Here is an 18,435-nt window from a genome sequence, read left to right as displayed (position 1 = left end):
GCCTAGGGGCCGTTTGCGATCACTGCCGGGAATAAAACTAGACTGACACAGAACAGGCAAAAGTACGCTGTCGTTAAGTATTGTTTTATCAAACTACACAGTTACATACGAATCAAACTACACTGTCAATGATTATTCGGTCGTCAAACCACACGACTAAACAAACTACACGCCCTTATCACACCCGCACGCTCAAACGACCAGTTCGGCAAATCAAACCATACTGTCCCAACGGTAACTGAGCACTGGCGTTTCTAAACGTCCTAACACCGCCACGATCTTAAAACACGCTGTTTAGGTGGCGCTGGACTGCAGAAGACGAAGAAGGTGGAGGAGGCGCCACCGCCGCAGCAGCAGTAGTAGCGCTTAGGGGGCGGTAATGGCAGCGCTGAATGAAGGTATACCTATAGTACTTTAGGCAAGGACGGGTGCTGGGTGGGTCTGTAGCTAGTAGGTAGCTCCTGCGGCGGACAGCTGTACTAGTAGAAGCACCTCCGAGGAGGAGGAGGTCGTACCAGTAAAAGAAGAAAGCCTCGGGAGGTGAAAAAGATAAAATAAAAAAGATGACAGCTTTTTTTGGGGGGGGATGGTGGGGCGAGGTTAACGAGACCATGATAATGATGACGATGATTCCTACTGAATGAACTGGGTAACGAGGGGGAGCGTTTATGAGAGAAGATGAGAATTTATGAATGTGAATATTTATGCAAATGAAAATTCTTGATGAGGATGGAAGTTTCTGAGATGGAAATAAGTGATACGACTCTCTCTCTCTCTCTCTCTCTCTCTCTCTCTCTCTCTCTCTCACACACACACACACGCATAAACACACACACAAACACATATCTAATAAACAGCCATCATACCCAACACATGTTCAGAAAGGACAAAGCAGTAAGCTCTCAATCAGCTGATTACAAACGTGCATTCACACATAACCTAAACATATGCCTTAAGATACAGCACAAACTCGTATACACAATCATTACCAGTTACAAAAATATACACAAACAGGCCACATGCAAAGAAAGAAGCTAATTATATCCAAAGCAGCGTGATTTTATAGACACATACACACACAAACACACACACATGGAGACTCATTAACGCGTGGGTGGAGGTCTCCGCCCTAAGTTTTTTATTCCACCATACTAAGCATTTCCTGTAGCCTGTGAGTCACCAACAATACCGCGGTATTGTATGTCAACAATTAAAAAATAAAAAAAAAAGGGAGCCATGTAGCCCATGTGCGTATGTAGGTTACGTATTTACGTATGTGCGTATGTATGCGCCATCATCGCACACCGTGACAATTCACTTTCCACCTTGCCGGATTAGGCGAGGTGACGAATGAACTGGGCGAGTGTTTTTCCTCCATATTTAATTAAGTATATATAATTTCCCATTTCCAGCGTGACATAACTCCTATAATAACATGACGTTATTTTGTATCTCGCTTATATCTGAAACGACGAGTGAAAACGATTGTAGTTCTATACGATGTTGCAATTTGAATGTGAGCCTGTTTTCGTTTGGAAGTTCGTTAAGTGTGTCCCCTGCTTGCATAGGCCGAATTTCACGCTTCTAGTGTGACATAACACTTAAAATTACAATAACATATATATAAATCACATTCTAAATAACATCACTTGCATCCTAATTAAATAAACATACATTCTCTAAAGAGACCAGTAAAACCGGTTATAGGTCTATACAAGGGAGGGTCAGCTTTTATGTTTGTAGTTCGTCTTTTGCTTAAATAGGCCTAATTCCCTATTCCTATTTTGGCATTACGCTCAAAATTACACGAAGTAGCTTACACATCACTTATATAATAATGAAATAAACATACATTCTCTAAATAGACCAATAAAACCCGTTATAGGTCTATACAAGGGAGGGTCAGCTTGTGTGTTTATTTGCCTATTGCTTAAATAGGCCTAATTCCCTATTCCTATTATGCCATTACGCTCAAAATTACACAAAGTAACTTACATATCACTTATATAATAATGAAATAAACATACATTCTCTAAATAGACCAATAAAACCCGTTATAGGGTGATAGGTCTATACATTGGAGGACCAGCTTTCGCGTTTGTGAGTTCGTCTGTTTCTCTATATTAAAAAAAAAAAAATTACAAATCCTCCAACGCTCACCCTCGAATCCGGTCAACAAGCGTGACCTTTTGGGGGAGTTATTTCTTGACTTGAACTCTGACCTTCTGCTTTTAAGATACTATCTTTCAGACCGCGAAATTTCCTGCTGATATTTTCGTTTAAAAGTGTCCCTGTCAGCTGAGTGAGTTTATCTTGAGGGTACTTTTACATGTTTCGCTGCTACTTGAATAGGTTCTACTACTGCTGCTACTACTACTACTACTACTACTACTACTACTACTACTACTACTACTACTACTACTAATAATAATAATAATAATAATAATAATAATAATAATAATAATAAAGAACATATAAACAGAAGAAAAGAATAGCCAAAAACTGCTTTGAGGACGCACAGTAAAAGTAACGATCAGAGTAGCTGCATTGGTGCCACCTCTCTCTCTCTCTCTCTCTCTCTCTCTCTCTGTCCAATTAATAAAAGCTTTCGTTTACGTCCGTCAGAAAGGGCGCTTGTTCTTCCGTCTATCTGTATCTGCCTGTCTGTTTCGTTGCCCCTTCGAACAGACAGTGAAATTATTTCATGGAGGCAATGGAGTGTTTAGATGAGTCGATGAAAGGTGTCGATTGTGGCTGTCGAACGGAAGATAGTGAGATATTGAAGAAGAAGGAGAAGAAGATGGGCATCAGGTAAAGGAAGTAGGACACAAACACGCACAAACACACACACATACACGCACAAATACACACACAAATAGACATATGAATACACAAACTTGCACACATACATAGGCCTAGATATTGCTCTGTTAAGAATGAACTCTACAGGGAATTTTTTTTTATTAAAAATGAATTATTTAATGAGAGAGAGAGAGAGAGAGAGAGAGAGAGAGAGAGAGAGCACACTCTCACACACATACATAGATACTGTTCTGTTAAAAATTAGCTCTATCGGGATTTATTTTAATGAGAGAGAGAGAGAGAGAGAGAGAGAGAGAGAGAGAGAGAGAGAGAGAGAGAGAGAGAGAGAGAGAGCTTTAATAGCTGGACGGTTCATAATGAAAGGTGATCGCTGTTGGTAACACACGTTAGTTTTAAATGGAAATGAAGTATTCAATGAGAGAGAGAGAGAGAGATACTGTTGTAACACCTGGACGCATAATGAAAGGTGCTCGTTGTTTGTAATAAAATACGCACTATTCAATGCGTTGAAAACTGTCCTTACAATATTATATATATATATATATATATATATATATATATATATATATATATATATATATATATATACTATAATATATTACCATGTCTTACCTTTCTAGTAGATTTTTTGCAGACGCAATCAATTCTATCTTCCATCAGTTGCTTAAATATTATTATTATAGATAATAATTACGCGTCTTCAAAAACTTTTCAATAAATAACAGCGCGATAAATAACAATTAAATAACACGATCAATGTTATGGAGAGTTTTCTTTATACATTATTTCCTTCAAAGTAATAACGTATTATATTATATTAAGTTGCACCACAAAACACTTCATTTTTTAACGACACAGCCTCCCGTTTAAAAAAAAAAATTCCACAGGCCTATCTCAGCCACTTTCTTGCACTTAGTCTCTGTATAAACACGCACTGATTAGGACGAACCACCATCATCATCGTCAGCACGACGAACAACAAACGACGTGCTGACGGCCACAACGAGCAACCGCAAATGAAATCGAACAAAGGTTTTATCGAGGTTCACGGGAGAGAGAGAGAGTGAGAGAGAGAGAGAGAGAGAGAGAGAGAGAGATGCGTCTAGCGCTCGCGCGGCGATGTGTCGACCTGGAGTCATGCAAGGTCTCGGTGGAAGAAGAAGAAGAAGAAGAGGAAGAAAAAGAGGAGGTGGGGGGAGAGGAAGCGAGGGAGATGCAGATAAATTGAGGCAAGAGAGAGAGAGAGAGAGAGAGAGAGAGAAAGGCGACATACGATCTCCTCCTTCCTCGTGTAAACTCTTTTGCAAAGAACATAACCAGTTACCCCTTTTTGGCGCGCTCAGTTGCACACTCTCTCTCTTTCCCTCTCTCTCTCTCTATATGGACCTCCCTCCCCTCCCCCATCCTCCTCCCACCCAATCAGACCTTCCATACACCACCGTCTCCGATATCATAACATTTATTGTGCCATTTCATAGACGTTAGTACCATACGTGTACCCACGAGTGGTTTAGGGGAGGAGGGGGACTCTTTAAACCCATCTCTCGAAAAATCCATTAAATATATTTATCTGGTGGTCAGTCGCATGTGGTGTGTCGCACCAAAGATAGGAAACCAGAAGCTTTAATATATATGTTACCGAATAGATAAACAAAAACTAAAGTCTCTCGGTAATAAGAAGTGAGATCGCCCCCAAGAGAGCTGGTTAAAACTATCTCTTAATTTGGCTAAGATATGCGAGTTGTGAACAGCCATCTATTCATAATTAAATTCTCTCTCTCTCTCACACACACACACACGCACACACACACACACACACACACACACACACATATATATATATATATATATATATATATATATATATATATATATATATATATATATACTTTACTGGTTAGTATTTGCAAGATAATGCTCATGTAATTAATTAAAGATGAAACAGTTAACTATATTCAATATCCTTGCACTTTTATCTGGGTAATTTTATATCTTCTCACATTAATTAGTATGTTAGTTCAAAAACACGCAGCATATAAAAAAATATATTAAAGTGATAATTCAGCATTTATCTAATTGTAATTTTAATTTTTTCATATTTTTCAAATACGTTTATTTCAAACCCTTGAAACCTGTTTCATTTGAGTAGTTCTTCATTGTGGATAATAATAATAATAATAAAGACACATTTTCACATATTATTGTAAGTACTTGAGCAATAATAATAATAATAATAATAATAATAATAATAATAATAATAATAATAATAATAATAATAATAATATTTTCACTTATTTCTATAAATATTTTACCGTCAAAATTTATATTTCCAAACTGCCTCAAATTTAACTTAGCTCTCTCAAATGTAAAAAAGTAAACAATTTTCGACATAAAGCCAATTCCTCGTAAATCATTTTTACCATCACTACGTTAAATTAACTCAAATTCCACTCTCCTTCCACTACCCATCGTAAGACGAAATGTTAAAACTAACATTATCGTTAAAACCGTCAACATTGCTGGCATACTTGAACACCTTAGCAGTGACAGGAATCTGTCATTCTGTCCGTCCCCTGTCTGTGCTTATCTGTTGGAGATAAGCGTTGTTGGGGGAGAGTGTGGGTGTTGGAGGGAGAGTGTAGGTGTTGGAGGTTGTCTGGAGGGAGAGGGGGAGGGAGAGAGAGGGAGAGGGAGAGGAAGGGTGGTCTCATAGGGTAGCCGGCCGGCAGGAGTTCAAAACTTGAGTCTAACGGTCATACTACTGGGAGAGATCATCGATATATATAAATATATTCTTACGTAATATATGTATATCAAATATATTCTTACGAAATACATATATATGTAGATATAATTATATTTAGATAGATAGATATCTCACTTAATGATATATCTTTATTAAACAGTCTCTGAGTGACAAAATATAACGATAAATGCAACTTTATTCGTTCAGAGTTGTTGCGCCTTTCCCTATTTGAAATCGTCTGTTACAGATACATCAAATAACTTTATTTTTCAGGGGGCGGAGTGGGTTAAATGGGGGGGGGAGAGGGGCGTGGCCAGGTAATATGCTATTAATAACACAGGTTTGGCAAATTGAAGATTCTAGTCAGTTAATATTTGATATCTCGATGGACTTTCCACACCTGGTTTGAAAACAGTGTTACCAGAGTTTCCATAATTGCTACACTGACAGACTTTACTTCAAAATTATTATTATTATTATTATTATTATTATTATTATTATTATTATTATTATTATTATGAAAACGGCTCAGTAATACAAAATTTAAACCACAACAAACCCCGTAGGAGTACAGTACCGTCAGCGTACCTCAAAGGTTCTTTGCAGCGTACCTTCGGCCCCTAGCTGCAACCACTCTCATTCCTTTTACTGCACCTCCGTTCATATTCTCTTTCTTCCATCTTACTTTCCACAACCCTCTCCTAACAAATGATCCATAGTGAAACTGCAAAAAGGTTCTCCTCCTGTTAAACCTTTCAAACCCTTTTACTGTCAAATTTCCGTTTCAGCGCTGAATGACCTTTGGCCTAAATTCTACATTCAGTTCAGTTCAATAAACACAACAAACGACGCACCATCCACTTACCTTTCAAAAAACCGAAATAAAACGAGTTTAGACATAAAATCACAGTAATCACAAACACGAATATATATTTATCTTTGGAAATTCACTAAGAAATATATATTTATATCAACTTGTCCACCATTAGTACTAGTGATTCACAGTCAACCGTCCACTGGCTTCGAGGGTTGTGACAGGGACTCGTTGTATCTGCTTCTACTTAGAAAAATAGTAGAATAAATAGATAGATAAATGTAGATAACACAGCATCCTGTCATATTGTATCCTGTGTTGGTTGGCGGCTGAGGGGCTGAGGGGCCAGCTGGGTATTTGGGTATTAGCATCTCGAGGCTTGGATGATGATGACGATGATGATAAATTATAGTTTTACTTTCTGTCAAAGGAAACTATTGTGCCGGCTTTGTCTGTCCGTCCTCAGATCTTAAAAACTACCGAGGCTAGAGGGCTGCAAATTGGTATGTTGATCATCCACCCTCCAATCATCAAACATACCAAATTGCAGCCCTCTAGCCTCGGTATTTTTCATTTTATTTAAGGTTAAAGTTAGCCGTAATCGTGCTTCTGGCAGCGATATAGGACAGGCCACCACCGCGCCGTGGTTAAAGTTTCATAGGCCGCGGCTCATACAGCATTATACCGAGACCACCGAAAGATAGATCTATTTTCGGTGGCCTTGATTATTATACGCTGTACAGAAAACTCGATTGCGCCGATGGAACTTCGACGCATTTTTTACTTGTGTTCTGTGTTACTGACAGGCGTTAGACTCATCGGTATCACGTCGATTGAGATTATAAATAGTGCGTTGTTCACCACTGTCTCATCCGTAGCACGTCGAATGCTCATGGATAATGAGGAATTTAGATTCATGATGCAAAGAATGGTATTAATTGTACTAACAGCACTCACAGCACTCTCGAGGGATTGTAGATACTGAAGAATTCTACTTATGGTACTACGAATTTCTGTATTTAAAGTAGTAGCCTAGGCCTACACCGTGGCTGGACAATCTACTCTTCCCCTGACCCCCACAAAAGTGACCTTCTCCCCAAAAAAGTCCCATTCCTACCTCTCCCAAAATCTGAACACTTGTAGCCAGCGTACATGTCCCACTTGGGTAAAAATCTGGTGAAAATCCACCCAAACAGAATCTTGAAAAAAAAGCGTGGACCTCCGCTCCTCTCCCAAGCCATCACAGAAAACACAGATGAGTAAGGTCATAAAATTCTAAGGAACGATTCCCATAGCCACAGTCCTTTCCCAAGAAGGCAACTTGATTCTTTAAAAGGGGAAGAATTGTGTATTGTTTCAGCGACCTCCTTATCGCCTGAGCGTCTGTGAGATGGCTCTGTGAGTCTATGGTCTATGGAGAAGATATGTGAAATGGTTCGTCTTATCCTTCTTCAGGGATGAAATATTGAGGTGGGGTGGGTTTATTAGGCTTTCCATTTCTAGGAAGGGATAAGAGGAGTCATCAGGGTTCTTTTGAAGGAGAGAGAGAGAGAGAGAGTTTTGTATTGAGAGAGAAAAAGAGAAAAGTTTATGTTCCATTTGTCGGCTGGGATATGTAAATTTTAGCTAAACAATAGAGAGAGAGAGAGAGAGAGAGAGAGTAATGGACAGAGACAGACAGAGACTCTCTCTCTCTCTCTCTCTCTCTCTCTCTCTCTCTCTCAGAATTCCTATCGCTTCAAAGAAGAATTCTCTTAATCATTTCTGACAAGTCTTTTCCATGAAAATGATCAAATTCTCTGACACTCTCTGTCAAGTGTTTACAGATCTCTCTCTCTCTCTCTCTCTCTCTCTCTCTCTCTCTCTCTCTCTCTTACAATTTCTCGGAAGTTCTGATAATCATTTTTGCCGAACCGTTCGTATGAACCAGCCCCTGTTCCTTTCATTAACTTTCTCTGATTTTCGTCTAGGTTGCCCCTCCCAAAGGCCTCTGCAGTGAAAAACATAGATTAAGAGATATATACACGAGCATTGTAGGTTCACATCCCGCAGTAACCAAGAGGCAAGCAGAATGTAAATGGGGCAACACTCTCTGATGGAATTTGTACTCAGTCAGCAAAGTTATTCATAAGGAATTCCATATTTAGCCATATTTTTTCCTCCTGTGTGTTACACATATAGTACAGGGAATACAGTCCATGTTTAGCTTTGCCGTCGTTCATCCCGGGGTCACCATTCACCATTCTCTCACTACTAGCCCTTACATAAGTTTACAGAACAAAGGCACCTTGGTCTAGGCTTCATAACACTCCCCAATGTGCCTAGCATCCGTGCACATTGTCTCAGCTCTCTTTCAAATCATCCTCATTTTTGATGGTGCAGCCACACTAACAATAAGAATGACTTTTCTAGCAGAGGTTAAACTCTCAAGAAGAATGTTTAGGTCTCAACTTACCTAGCTGTCTAGCTTCTTAACTTTACCTTGTTCCTGTGTTCACTATTTGCTTAAGAACAAATTCTGCGGACCACCCCTTTGAATGGTTCGAGAATATGCAGCCACTCCAAACTGTGTCAGTCAAGCTGGTGTTATTGGCGTTGATACCTTTGCCGCTGGTGAATCCAAGTCAGGTCAGTGTGACTGAATTTACCCTGACCAGAAATTACTCTAAATCGTTGTGTTTACCTTGGCCAGAAATTACTCTAAATCAAGTAAGTGTGATTGTGTTTACCTTGGCCAGAAGTGACTCTAAGTCAAGACTGTGTGATTGTGTTTACTTTCGTCAGTGGTAACTCTAAGTCAAGTCAGTGTGGCTGTGTTTACCTTTTCCAGTAGTTACTCTAAGTCAAGTCAGTGGGACTGCTACATCTTTACTACTTGAGACTTTAAGTCAAAGTCACATTGACTGCGTAATACTTCCCCAACAGCAACCTCAGATCAAGTTAGCTTGATTGTATTATACCTCTGGTAATAAGGGCTTTAAATCAAGTTACTGAGATTGTGCTACAACCCAGTCAATTCTGACTTTTAATCTGGTCAATCTTAGTATGTTATACCTGATAACAGTGACTTTTAAACCAATTCAGTGTGACTGTGTTATGTCTTTGCCAACAGTGACTTTAAGTCTAGTCAGCATGATTTTGCATCACCTTTAACAAAAGTAACTTAGAATTAGGTCAGCATGAGTACATTACACCTTCGCAAACTCTGACTCAGAAGACAATGGTCTGGCTGCTAAGTCCCACATAGTTACTTTGCCGAACTATTCCGTTTTAAGAGGATTTAGCAGACTTAGAATTCAATAGCATTTCAAGCGCTTCAAAGGAAGGGTAAAGGAAAGACCGAAATTCATAGAAAACTAGTGTTTATTCCAGGCCGCAACATCTACAGAGGCTTACATGACTAAAGTTATTCTTTTTTATTTTTATTGCTGAAAGTAGCGCCACAATATAGCGGCCACCGTCCCTATTTTGTGTCATCTAGCAGAACTTTGCTATAAAATATTTCCACCTTGCACAGTATAGGCAACTCGCTAGACCTGCAACTGACGAGGGGAGGAGAAACATCATACTCTGAAGAACCTTTCCATAGGAAAGCATTTTTTGTATTGCCTCTCACCTTTATATTTCTTATAATGATGAAAGAGGAAGGAATCATTGAACCTCGTCTTTTACGAACAATTCAGAATGGGTTTACTGACTCTATAAACTCGACGGTAATGCTTATGCAAATGGCTCATCCATGATGAAAGTCAATGTTATGTGACAGCAATGATGAATTCAAAGGTGACTGTTGAGGCATTTCAGAATATGGTTTCGCCCTCCGGTTCTACGTACCTAACGACTCTCACTAGCCAAGCTGTGCCACGGGCAGGCGAAATTGAGCTGTAAGTCATAAAGTAATAAGATTCATATTTACTTGGTCAAGCCAAGTTGAATGAGAAAGGGAATTACAAAAGAAAACACCTACTTGTCATGGCAGCAGGCGTTTGAAGCAAATATGAACCTTACTAACGATAGAAGGAAATCACAAAATCACAAAGCCCGTAACGAACTAGATTATACAAAGTAAGTTATCCATAACTACAGTGGTAAGTTATTTGAAGTTCACACACTGATGAATCTAAGAAGAGAAATTCATCTCGCTTCTCACAGTTTACTTTTCTGCGATTTAAACATCTGGTTGATCTTTGAGAGTAAAGGCGCTCGCGACGATACAAGGGGAGATAAAATGGAATTACCGTAGGTAGATTTTAAAGGTTTCAAAAACTCTTTCTGGAAGAAGAAGAAAAATCCGAAGAGCCTTTACTGGACAGATCCTAGAACTGCGCAAAACGGACTAAGAGTCTCTAGAGTTTCGAGTAGTAGCTAAAAACTCGCTGAAGGAGTTGGTCTCTGTCGTTTTTACATAACTGTTCTTGTTCCTAATACATGAAAGCCTATGACAATAAACGAGGCTATCTTCGAAAACCAATCTTAACAATGGACACAGACTCAAATTGTCCTTGACTATATAGCTAAGATCTATTTGGATTTTTTAAGAGGTGGCATAGTGGAATTTGATCCAAGTTCTCTCATGGACTAATAATGTATACAGTTGGTCTAAGGATAATCAGCCAATAGTCTTGTAGACCAATAATACAGCAATTTAGGTAGGCTGCAGTCAGAATATCATGAGACAGCCAGCAAAGTTCCTGGGGATATGAATATCTTGAATTTTGAGCTCTTTGACGTGGCAAATCTCACTACCTGAATGGTCTCTGAACATGATAATCATTTTGTACAATTCAATTACCTGCAAAGCCAAAATGGGATATTTGGAATGCAAAGTGCAGTGAAAAATATGACTGAAAAGATTGGCTAATCTCCACCGTTAAGACCAATATCAGTAATTTCTAAATCTGCATCCTAGCTACATCAGCTATGATTTATAATCACACAGTTAGCTAATCTGCTGGTAAGAATGATCATAAAATTACCTCAGAATCATGGACAAGCTACCTTCTCCAACCTCTGTGGTAGTTCTTTTCCTTTCTTCCACCCACATCGCCCGAACTATCTTATCTCTGGAGTTTCCCATTGTTTGCCCCAAATGCTGCTTTGATCGCACAACCATAGGAGAAGCCAAGTTGACCCACAACTAGTTTCACCTCGCAAATACTCTCCTATCTCGGTGTTTTAATCTTACTTGACTGGTACGTAAGTTCTCGACATTAAGTGCTCAGAGCAGAACTGACTTAAGGGCAACTTTGAAACGAGATTTCAAAGGTACTTGTGAGGAAAACATCCCGTGACGGTGTTACTGAACTAATGCCACTTACAAGATCATTGAGCACAGCCCTGTTCTCCAGCATACAGCCTTGTCTGTTTCCAGTATACATCTGCATCGTTAACATCTTAATCATCACAATAGTTGCGGAAGAGAATCACAACCCTCAGTAGCATCAATAAGGCCAATTTCTAGTTTTGAAGTCACTTCCTAGCGCCACCTTGGGATACCCGAACAAACAAAGTTTTGCTAACAAAGATCTGCTGTGGAAAGAGTCCCACTCGGTAAGCCAATGAAAGATCAGAAAATAATTTAAGAAATTCACCTGCAGACGTCAAGCTGACTTTCCAGAGGCAGTAATTTTATGTTTCCATTTTTAATGTCAGAGAATGGTTTTCTAGTTCCAAAGCAATGAGCCAAACCAAACTCACGCAAACGGCTGGCAAACGACGCCGATTGTCTTTACACGCTGAAAGGAAAACTCCGAACATATTATGTCAGTGATCATCCCAAAGCCAACAACGCCAGCGTCACGGCTAAAGCAACGCACCGATTTCAGAGCTGGGGGACCCAACTGCTCAGGCAGCAACAAGACCTGTGGCCACCAGTGACCAAGCGTCCTCGGACCGTAACTTGATAACAGGACGATAACTGATGGCATGACGGGAAATAAGGGCCCTAACAAAATACACGCTAACTGGGCTTTTACAAATAAAGATTTCGACACTTCAGAATGACAGTATACAACTTGATGGTCTGAAAGGATATCAATTAGGGACTGAAGTCAACAAGGAACAATATTCGTTGTGCGTTTAAATTGGATAAGTTGCCACAAGCTGAAACAACACCCTTTCGTAGTTGAGAAGCTGTTGAAAAAAAGGAAGATGAGGCACATTAATGTAGATATGTTAGTACTTACGACGTATATTTCAAATACATATAACTATAGAGTGTATGAAGAAATATATATGTAGTAAGTGATCATTGAAATCTTTTTCTCACATATGGACCAAGGCTGTCTAGAGTAGTCCCATGGTGATAATATGAATATTTATGATACTTCATAGAATTCCAGAAATCTCAAGCACTTTCAAGAAATCCCGTGGCTTGTAATAATCTGTATGTACAACCTTTCTTTTGTATTGAATCTTACTAGCCACTTGTGACATAGGACCTTGTTGTATAAAAATTTGGCTTTTTTTGTAAATGATTCCAACCTTTTGCTAATTGGCAAAGAAAGGGTAACTTCTTTCTGAATCAGAGACCATACAAACATTGCATTTGGAACTTGCCAATATAAATTCTCAGTTCATAATGCACAGGCACCCTTAAAAGATTAGTCACAAATCTTGCAACCACTTCCTCCACCTATGAGTAGCCTGATACTATTAATCAGGTCTCTTGTAACATACTGTGTGTTCTTCCTTGATCTCAACTAAATTAATGAAACCAACATCTGCTGATTTCTTGTTAATCAAAGTGGCTAAGAGATACTTGAGTTTGAAGTCTCTCTGAGGAGCCAACTTAGGTCTAACTGATGTGAGAACACTGCACTCCTGTGGCATGAAGCCTTTTCCTTTCTCTCCGCTAATTTGTCTTGGCTTTAAATCACTTTAATGTTTACTGTTCATTAGTTTAATTTCCTGGAGTGTATTTACCACCTCCTGGCACAAGCAGTACTGTACTGCTCACCTAGTCTTTTGGGCTGAAATACCCTAAACGTTTTGTGAGTGACTCTCTGTGGGTTTTGGTTATGGAATTCCTTCTCTTCTCCAAGAGTTAAGCGACCTGTTTGCAAGTACCTTTCCTTTAGGAATGGTGTTCCCATTCCATCCTTTAACTGATGCTGAGTAATTTGTCTCTTTGGAATGCTGTACTGTTCTTGCCTTTTGAGCTCTTTAAAAAGCTGTTCCTATTGCCTGTGGTATTGCTATGTGGGTTTTAGAAGACTATCCTTACTTCCTGAGCTAAGTGAGACTTTGCATCGTGTATTAGGTGGTCTGTGGCAATGTGAACCTTTTCTAAAGATATTCTTTCATCTTCTGGTGGCAGGATTGACATTGGGCCAATTGTATGAGAGAAACCTCCACTTTCTGTGTCCAGTGACGCCGCGTGGTTTGACTCCATAGCAAAACAGCAACTACATGTCTCGTGCCAAAACAATACTGTGCCGTTTGAGTCTCATGAAGTGTTATGGGATTCCTTGAACCAATTATTTCCTTCTTTCAAGACACCATGCTCGCCTCGTCCCATCGCCGGAGGCCGCGAAGCTCGACCCTCCTCGAATATTGCATTCCTTGTTGAATTCGACCGAAGACTATGATAATTATTGCAAAAGGAAATGGAGAACCTAACCTTCTTGACAGCACAGCGTATTCAGAATTCGTTCATGACTTACGAGATAAGTTGGTCAGTAAACATGGTGGATTATACACTAAATTTCTGAGTAATCAAAGAGTGAGCGTAGATAATGAGATTATTGCGCAGTAAACAGACTTAGGATAAGACATGATTAGCTTCAGAAGAGCCCAGAAGAAGAAGAAGAAGAAGAAGAAGAAGAAAACATGATGGAACCATATACACAGTACAAAGAACAATTGAACAATTGACAAATAGTTGAATCAAGTTCATTAACCTCTATGTACATGACTTTCTAAAATGTTATATAATATGATTTTACAGGATGAACTTATTATACAAGGTTTCGTACACTTCAGTATCAAAATAATCATAAGAGTATTTAACAGTTATTGACAACGTGGCATTAACAGTATTTATAACAGGGGAAATAATCAGCAATTTATTGTCCATCTCCTCCACTCCAAGAATCGATTGAAATAAGGTTGTCAGGAGGTCATTAAGAAATAAATAAAATCAGTTACATATTAGGTACCATGAAATACACTGCAAACATTAACATTATTCACAGAAAAGCAAGTATAAAATGTCAAACTCTGAGAGTTATGTAATTAACAATTAATGCAATGCTTACTTTGAACTATAAACATTAACATAAAGGTGTTTATGTCACTCTGAAAACAGTGTGTATCAACCTATAAACCGCAAAGCAGAAGAATTTGTTAACCTATAAACAGGGACACACAAGTATTCATTTCAGATTATAAAAAAAAAAAAAGCAAGAATAGAAGTTCATGTAAAAGTTTAAACATTAAACAGAATGTTTGTTCACCTGTAAGCAATGAAACATTAAGGTTTATGTCAAAACACAAGCAAACTATAAAAAATAAAACATTAACACTCACTTGTAAGCGAGAATTACAGAGGCAATGATATTTACCAAGTTATGTTCAGTAAAGTCAAAATGACCAATTCAAACTATGATTGACACAGCAGAAAATTACACGTGTCACAATTAATTGGGAACTTTAAGTTATAAACGATACAACAACATATTCGTGTTATTCTCAATAGGAAATTGTTTGAGCAAACTATGAATAATGAGATATAAATGTTTGTAGTAAAATGAAAACAATGGGGAGCTTTAAACAAATGAGCAAAAAATGTTCAAATTTTTAAATGCCCAAAACGTTTAGGAATCTCAAACTATAAACAATAAAGCATAAATGTTTACATTATCAACAACAAATGTGGAACCTCAAACTATAAACAATACAGCACAAACATTTACATCATCAACAACAAATGTGGAACCTCAAACTATAATTAATAAAGCAAAATGTTTACATCATCAACAACAAATGTGGAACCTCAAACTATAATTAATAAAGCATAAATGTTTACATCATCAACAACAAATGTGGAACCTCAAACTATAAACAGTAAAACCACTGATTTTCCTGAAAGTCTTCGATCGACGATGCAACGTCACAGTTGCTGAAGGCCAACAAATACTCAACACTTACATCTAATGTCTAAAGTACAAAAATTGCCATCTTGCTTGAACAAATGGATTCACACATCAGTCAGTTAACCAAATATATCCTCTAAATTCAAATTGAAACCAGTATATTGCTCTCATTGCAGGTTTGGGTGCATCCACACTATAGCTCGACATGTTGTAAACACATCAGCACCTTATCTCATTCTTATGACAGACAGGTTGAAAACAAATCAGGGACTGAAAGTCCCTGTAAGTGGAAAACGATTCTTGGTTGATGCTGATAATCGTATGAAGCACGGTTATTACCACAGGATAAGTTGTTAACAGGCATTCAATCTGTTTGTGACGTGTTTGCGATGAGTTGCTATAATGCATTTGTGACATGTTTTGCTGTAATGTGGACTCACCCTTGAACTGATGTTACAGCAGTACAGGTCAACATGTAATGGTAAAATCCAGAAAAATGCATAATAAAGGAATAGGAATTGTCCTCCATAATCTTGGGATGAGCAGGTATGTCCTGAAGCCAAAAAACTTGGGGTTACAAAAATGAAAATTTGTTTGTACTGAAATATCAGTGGAATAAAGAATGCAAAACTTTGTAGCGATGATGTTCTAGCAGTTTTAGCACACTGAATTAATAGAACGACTCAAGCCAAAAGTCTTAGTAAACGGAAAGAATAGACTTCAAACTCAAGCTAAAAACTTAGTAATGGGACATTCTTGGAGTAACAACCTATAAACCCTAGGCAAAAATAACATTCCATGGATTACAACCTTCTTTAAGTGACCACTGTCAAACTCTAGAGCAAAAACTAACAGTTAACAGTGAAGTAACAGCTTCCTGGAGTGGCAAACCCTCAATGACAAATTTCGGGAAGTAAAGCAAGATTTTATCCTCAAACTCCTTGCCAATGTATCAGCAATCCTTACATCGTTATTCTTGAATAATAGAACCTGTCAACAATAAGACACTAAGAATATAGGACGCATGTACCTTGAATTACCAGTAACATACTGTGTGGTATCCAGCCACCCACCAGAGAACGTTAGTTTCACCGACAGTTTCTGGTGGGGGGATACCCGTCGTGATATGCCTCGAAGTTGTGGGTGTGTGGGAAAGTGGTGTAAACAAATGACAAATGGAGCTCTTCGCTGGCCCATAATGTTATTTAACAAACAATATCAGCTGCACTAACACACAATTGCAATACCTTCCTCCTTATAAAAATTTCAGATTGCATTCTGTCCTTGCTTTCAGTGCTTCTCAGTGTCTCTTGGCCTTGCTTTCAAGGTCTGTACAGCATTCTGTTGATTTCAGAGTCCTCACTGGGGTATAAGAATAGCAGATGTCCTCCAAGTTATTGTCATCTGATGCTGAATTCCTAAAATGAAAAGTGGAAGTTGTCCTGGGTATGGCATTTTGCAATTAGGTTCTGCAGTGAACCCAGTACCTTCAAAGGAATGTCAAACAGAACAGAAGCTTGAGTTGATCCCTTAGATGACAGTCATTGGTTGTGCAGAGTATCTTCAACCTTATTTGGCGGTACAGACCTGTTAAAACCCAGCTTCAGTAATTGGGTTGCAGCTCAGCAATCTCCACTTTTTGAGTTGTTTTAACCATTTTTCACAATTTGTTCACCCCTAATGCTGTTACAACAGAACTTAATTTTCTAAAGGGTTTGCAATTCAGTTTTCATGTGAGGAATGTTGCGGCCCATAATCATTTTCTAAAAGCTCCAATCCCGAGTTGTTAATTCTCAAGACACTGCAAAGCTAGCCTTCTCTCCCAAGCTTGTTAACTCTCTTCGACTGAGTGTTGTTATATCCACGTCGTTGGGCAATTAAAATCACTTTTTACATCTGGAGTGGTTGCAAGCCAATTTATGCTAAAAAGAATACTATTCCCTGGCTAGGTTTTATATCCAGTGAAATGTTACTGATCACTAAGAGACAAAGAAACAAGCGAGCTGTTCTTTCAACCTCAAGTTGCATATAATTTGTCTCTCTAATTTTCCAAAGCAAAACGGCCAATTCTTTTTTTACTTTTCCTTTCTTGGGGAACCACAGCACACAGGTATTGCCAGGAGTACAACTGTAATCTTTCCCAAAATGGCCGAACTTTCTCTCCTACGACTTACTCTATGGTTTAAAAAAAAGAATGAGAAAATTAAGAATGATTCAAATGACAACCAGTCCAGTGCTGACACTTCCTCATGAGAGGGGAGGGAAACTGACAACGTTTTGAAGTTTTCACATATTTCACTTTGCTCTTGAAAATTCAGAGACAAGTATCAGCAACCAAACCGGCTCACGGCATAAATCGGCGGGTGGTGATTATTGGTGTCCTGAAAAAGGAGCGTTTAAATCAGACGATTACAATTCCCTCGCGGCCAAAGAAGAGCCACGAGGAGAAGCCTCTTACGATACTAACTTTATTAATCTACTTAAAGCACCTATGGCGTGGATGTTTGTCAATGTTTCGTCGTGCTTGATGTCTGAATGCAGAAGTTTACTTGTTCTTATGTTTGAAGCTTGGTCATCTGTGACTAAAACTTAGTGTATGTGTATATGTGTAGTTGGGCTTGTATGTCTGAATGAAGAAGTTTCCTCGTTATGTTTGAAGCTTGGTCGCCTATACCTAAGATTGGTGTATGTGTGGATGTGCTTGCGAGTTTGTGATGCTTGTATATTTGTTTGTTTGTTTGTGTCTGAAGCTCAAGCAAACCCTCACGCATTCCTGGCAGGAGGTGGTGGGAGGGAGGAGGGGGGCGGTTGTCGTTGTATGTCCTACAAATTTTATGCGATGTGTACTTCGACCTATAATAGTCCGTAATCTATCAAAAAATGCATTCAGCCTGAAAAGGGGGGTGGGGGAATTACTTTTTATTATCATAGAAAGAAGCATTCAAATGTTTTTTAAG

General features: G+C 38.7%; 1 protein-coding gene and 1 long non-coding RNA gene across 7 annotated transcripts in view; both read right to left on the bottom strand.

Annotated features, from left to right (window-relative positions):
- The window catches only part of Sep1 (Septin 1), a 31,564-nt gene extending 24,925 nt beyond the window's left edge, over positions 1 to 6,639 (bottom strand). For 2 of the 6 annotated variants that reach the window (XM_067089819.1, XM_067089823.1), the window contains exon 1: positions 1 to 364. This exon is cut by the window's left edge and continues 84 nt beyond it. The gene's annotated coding sequence lies outside the window, so the exon portion shown is untranslated. Of the gene's footprint in view, positions 365 to 3,435; positions 3,955 to 6,434 lie in introns of those variants that run through there. The other 4 variants (XM_067089822.1, XM_067089818.1, XM_067089824.1 and 1 more) reach the window with 4 other exon arrangements.
- Positions 6,640 to 9,728: 3,089 nt separating this feature from the next.
- LOC136830349 (uncharacterized) lies at positions 9,729 to 15,533 on the bottom strand. The gene is made up of 2 exons (XR_010850636.1): positions 15,378 to 15,533; positions 9,729 to 15,321 (listed from the first exon to the last, which is right to left on the bottom strand). It is a non-coding gene; the product is annotated as an uncharacterized lncRNA (long non-coding RNA).
- Positions 15,534 to 18,435: the final 2,902 nt, after the last annotated feature.

The sequence above is a fragment of the Macrobrachium rosenbergii genome, chromosome 46 (genome assembly GCF_040412425.1).
Source record: "Macrobrachium rosenbergii isolate ZJJX-2024 chromosome 46, ASM4041242v1, whole genome shotgun sequence".
Taxonomy (NCBI): domain Eukaryota; kingdom Metazoa; phylum Arthropoda; class Malacostraca; order Decapoda; family Palaemonidae; genus Macrobrachium; species Macrobrachium rosenbergii.
Note: the sequence above shows the minus strand (reverse complement) of the source record. Positions and strands in the feature narration are given on the sequence as shown.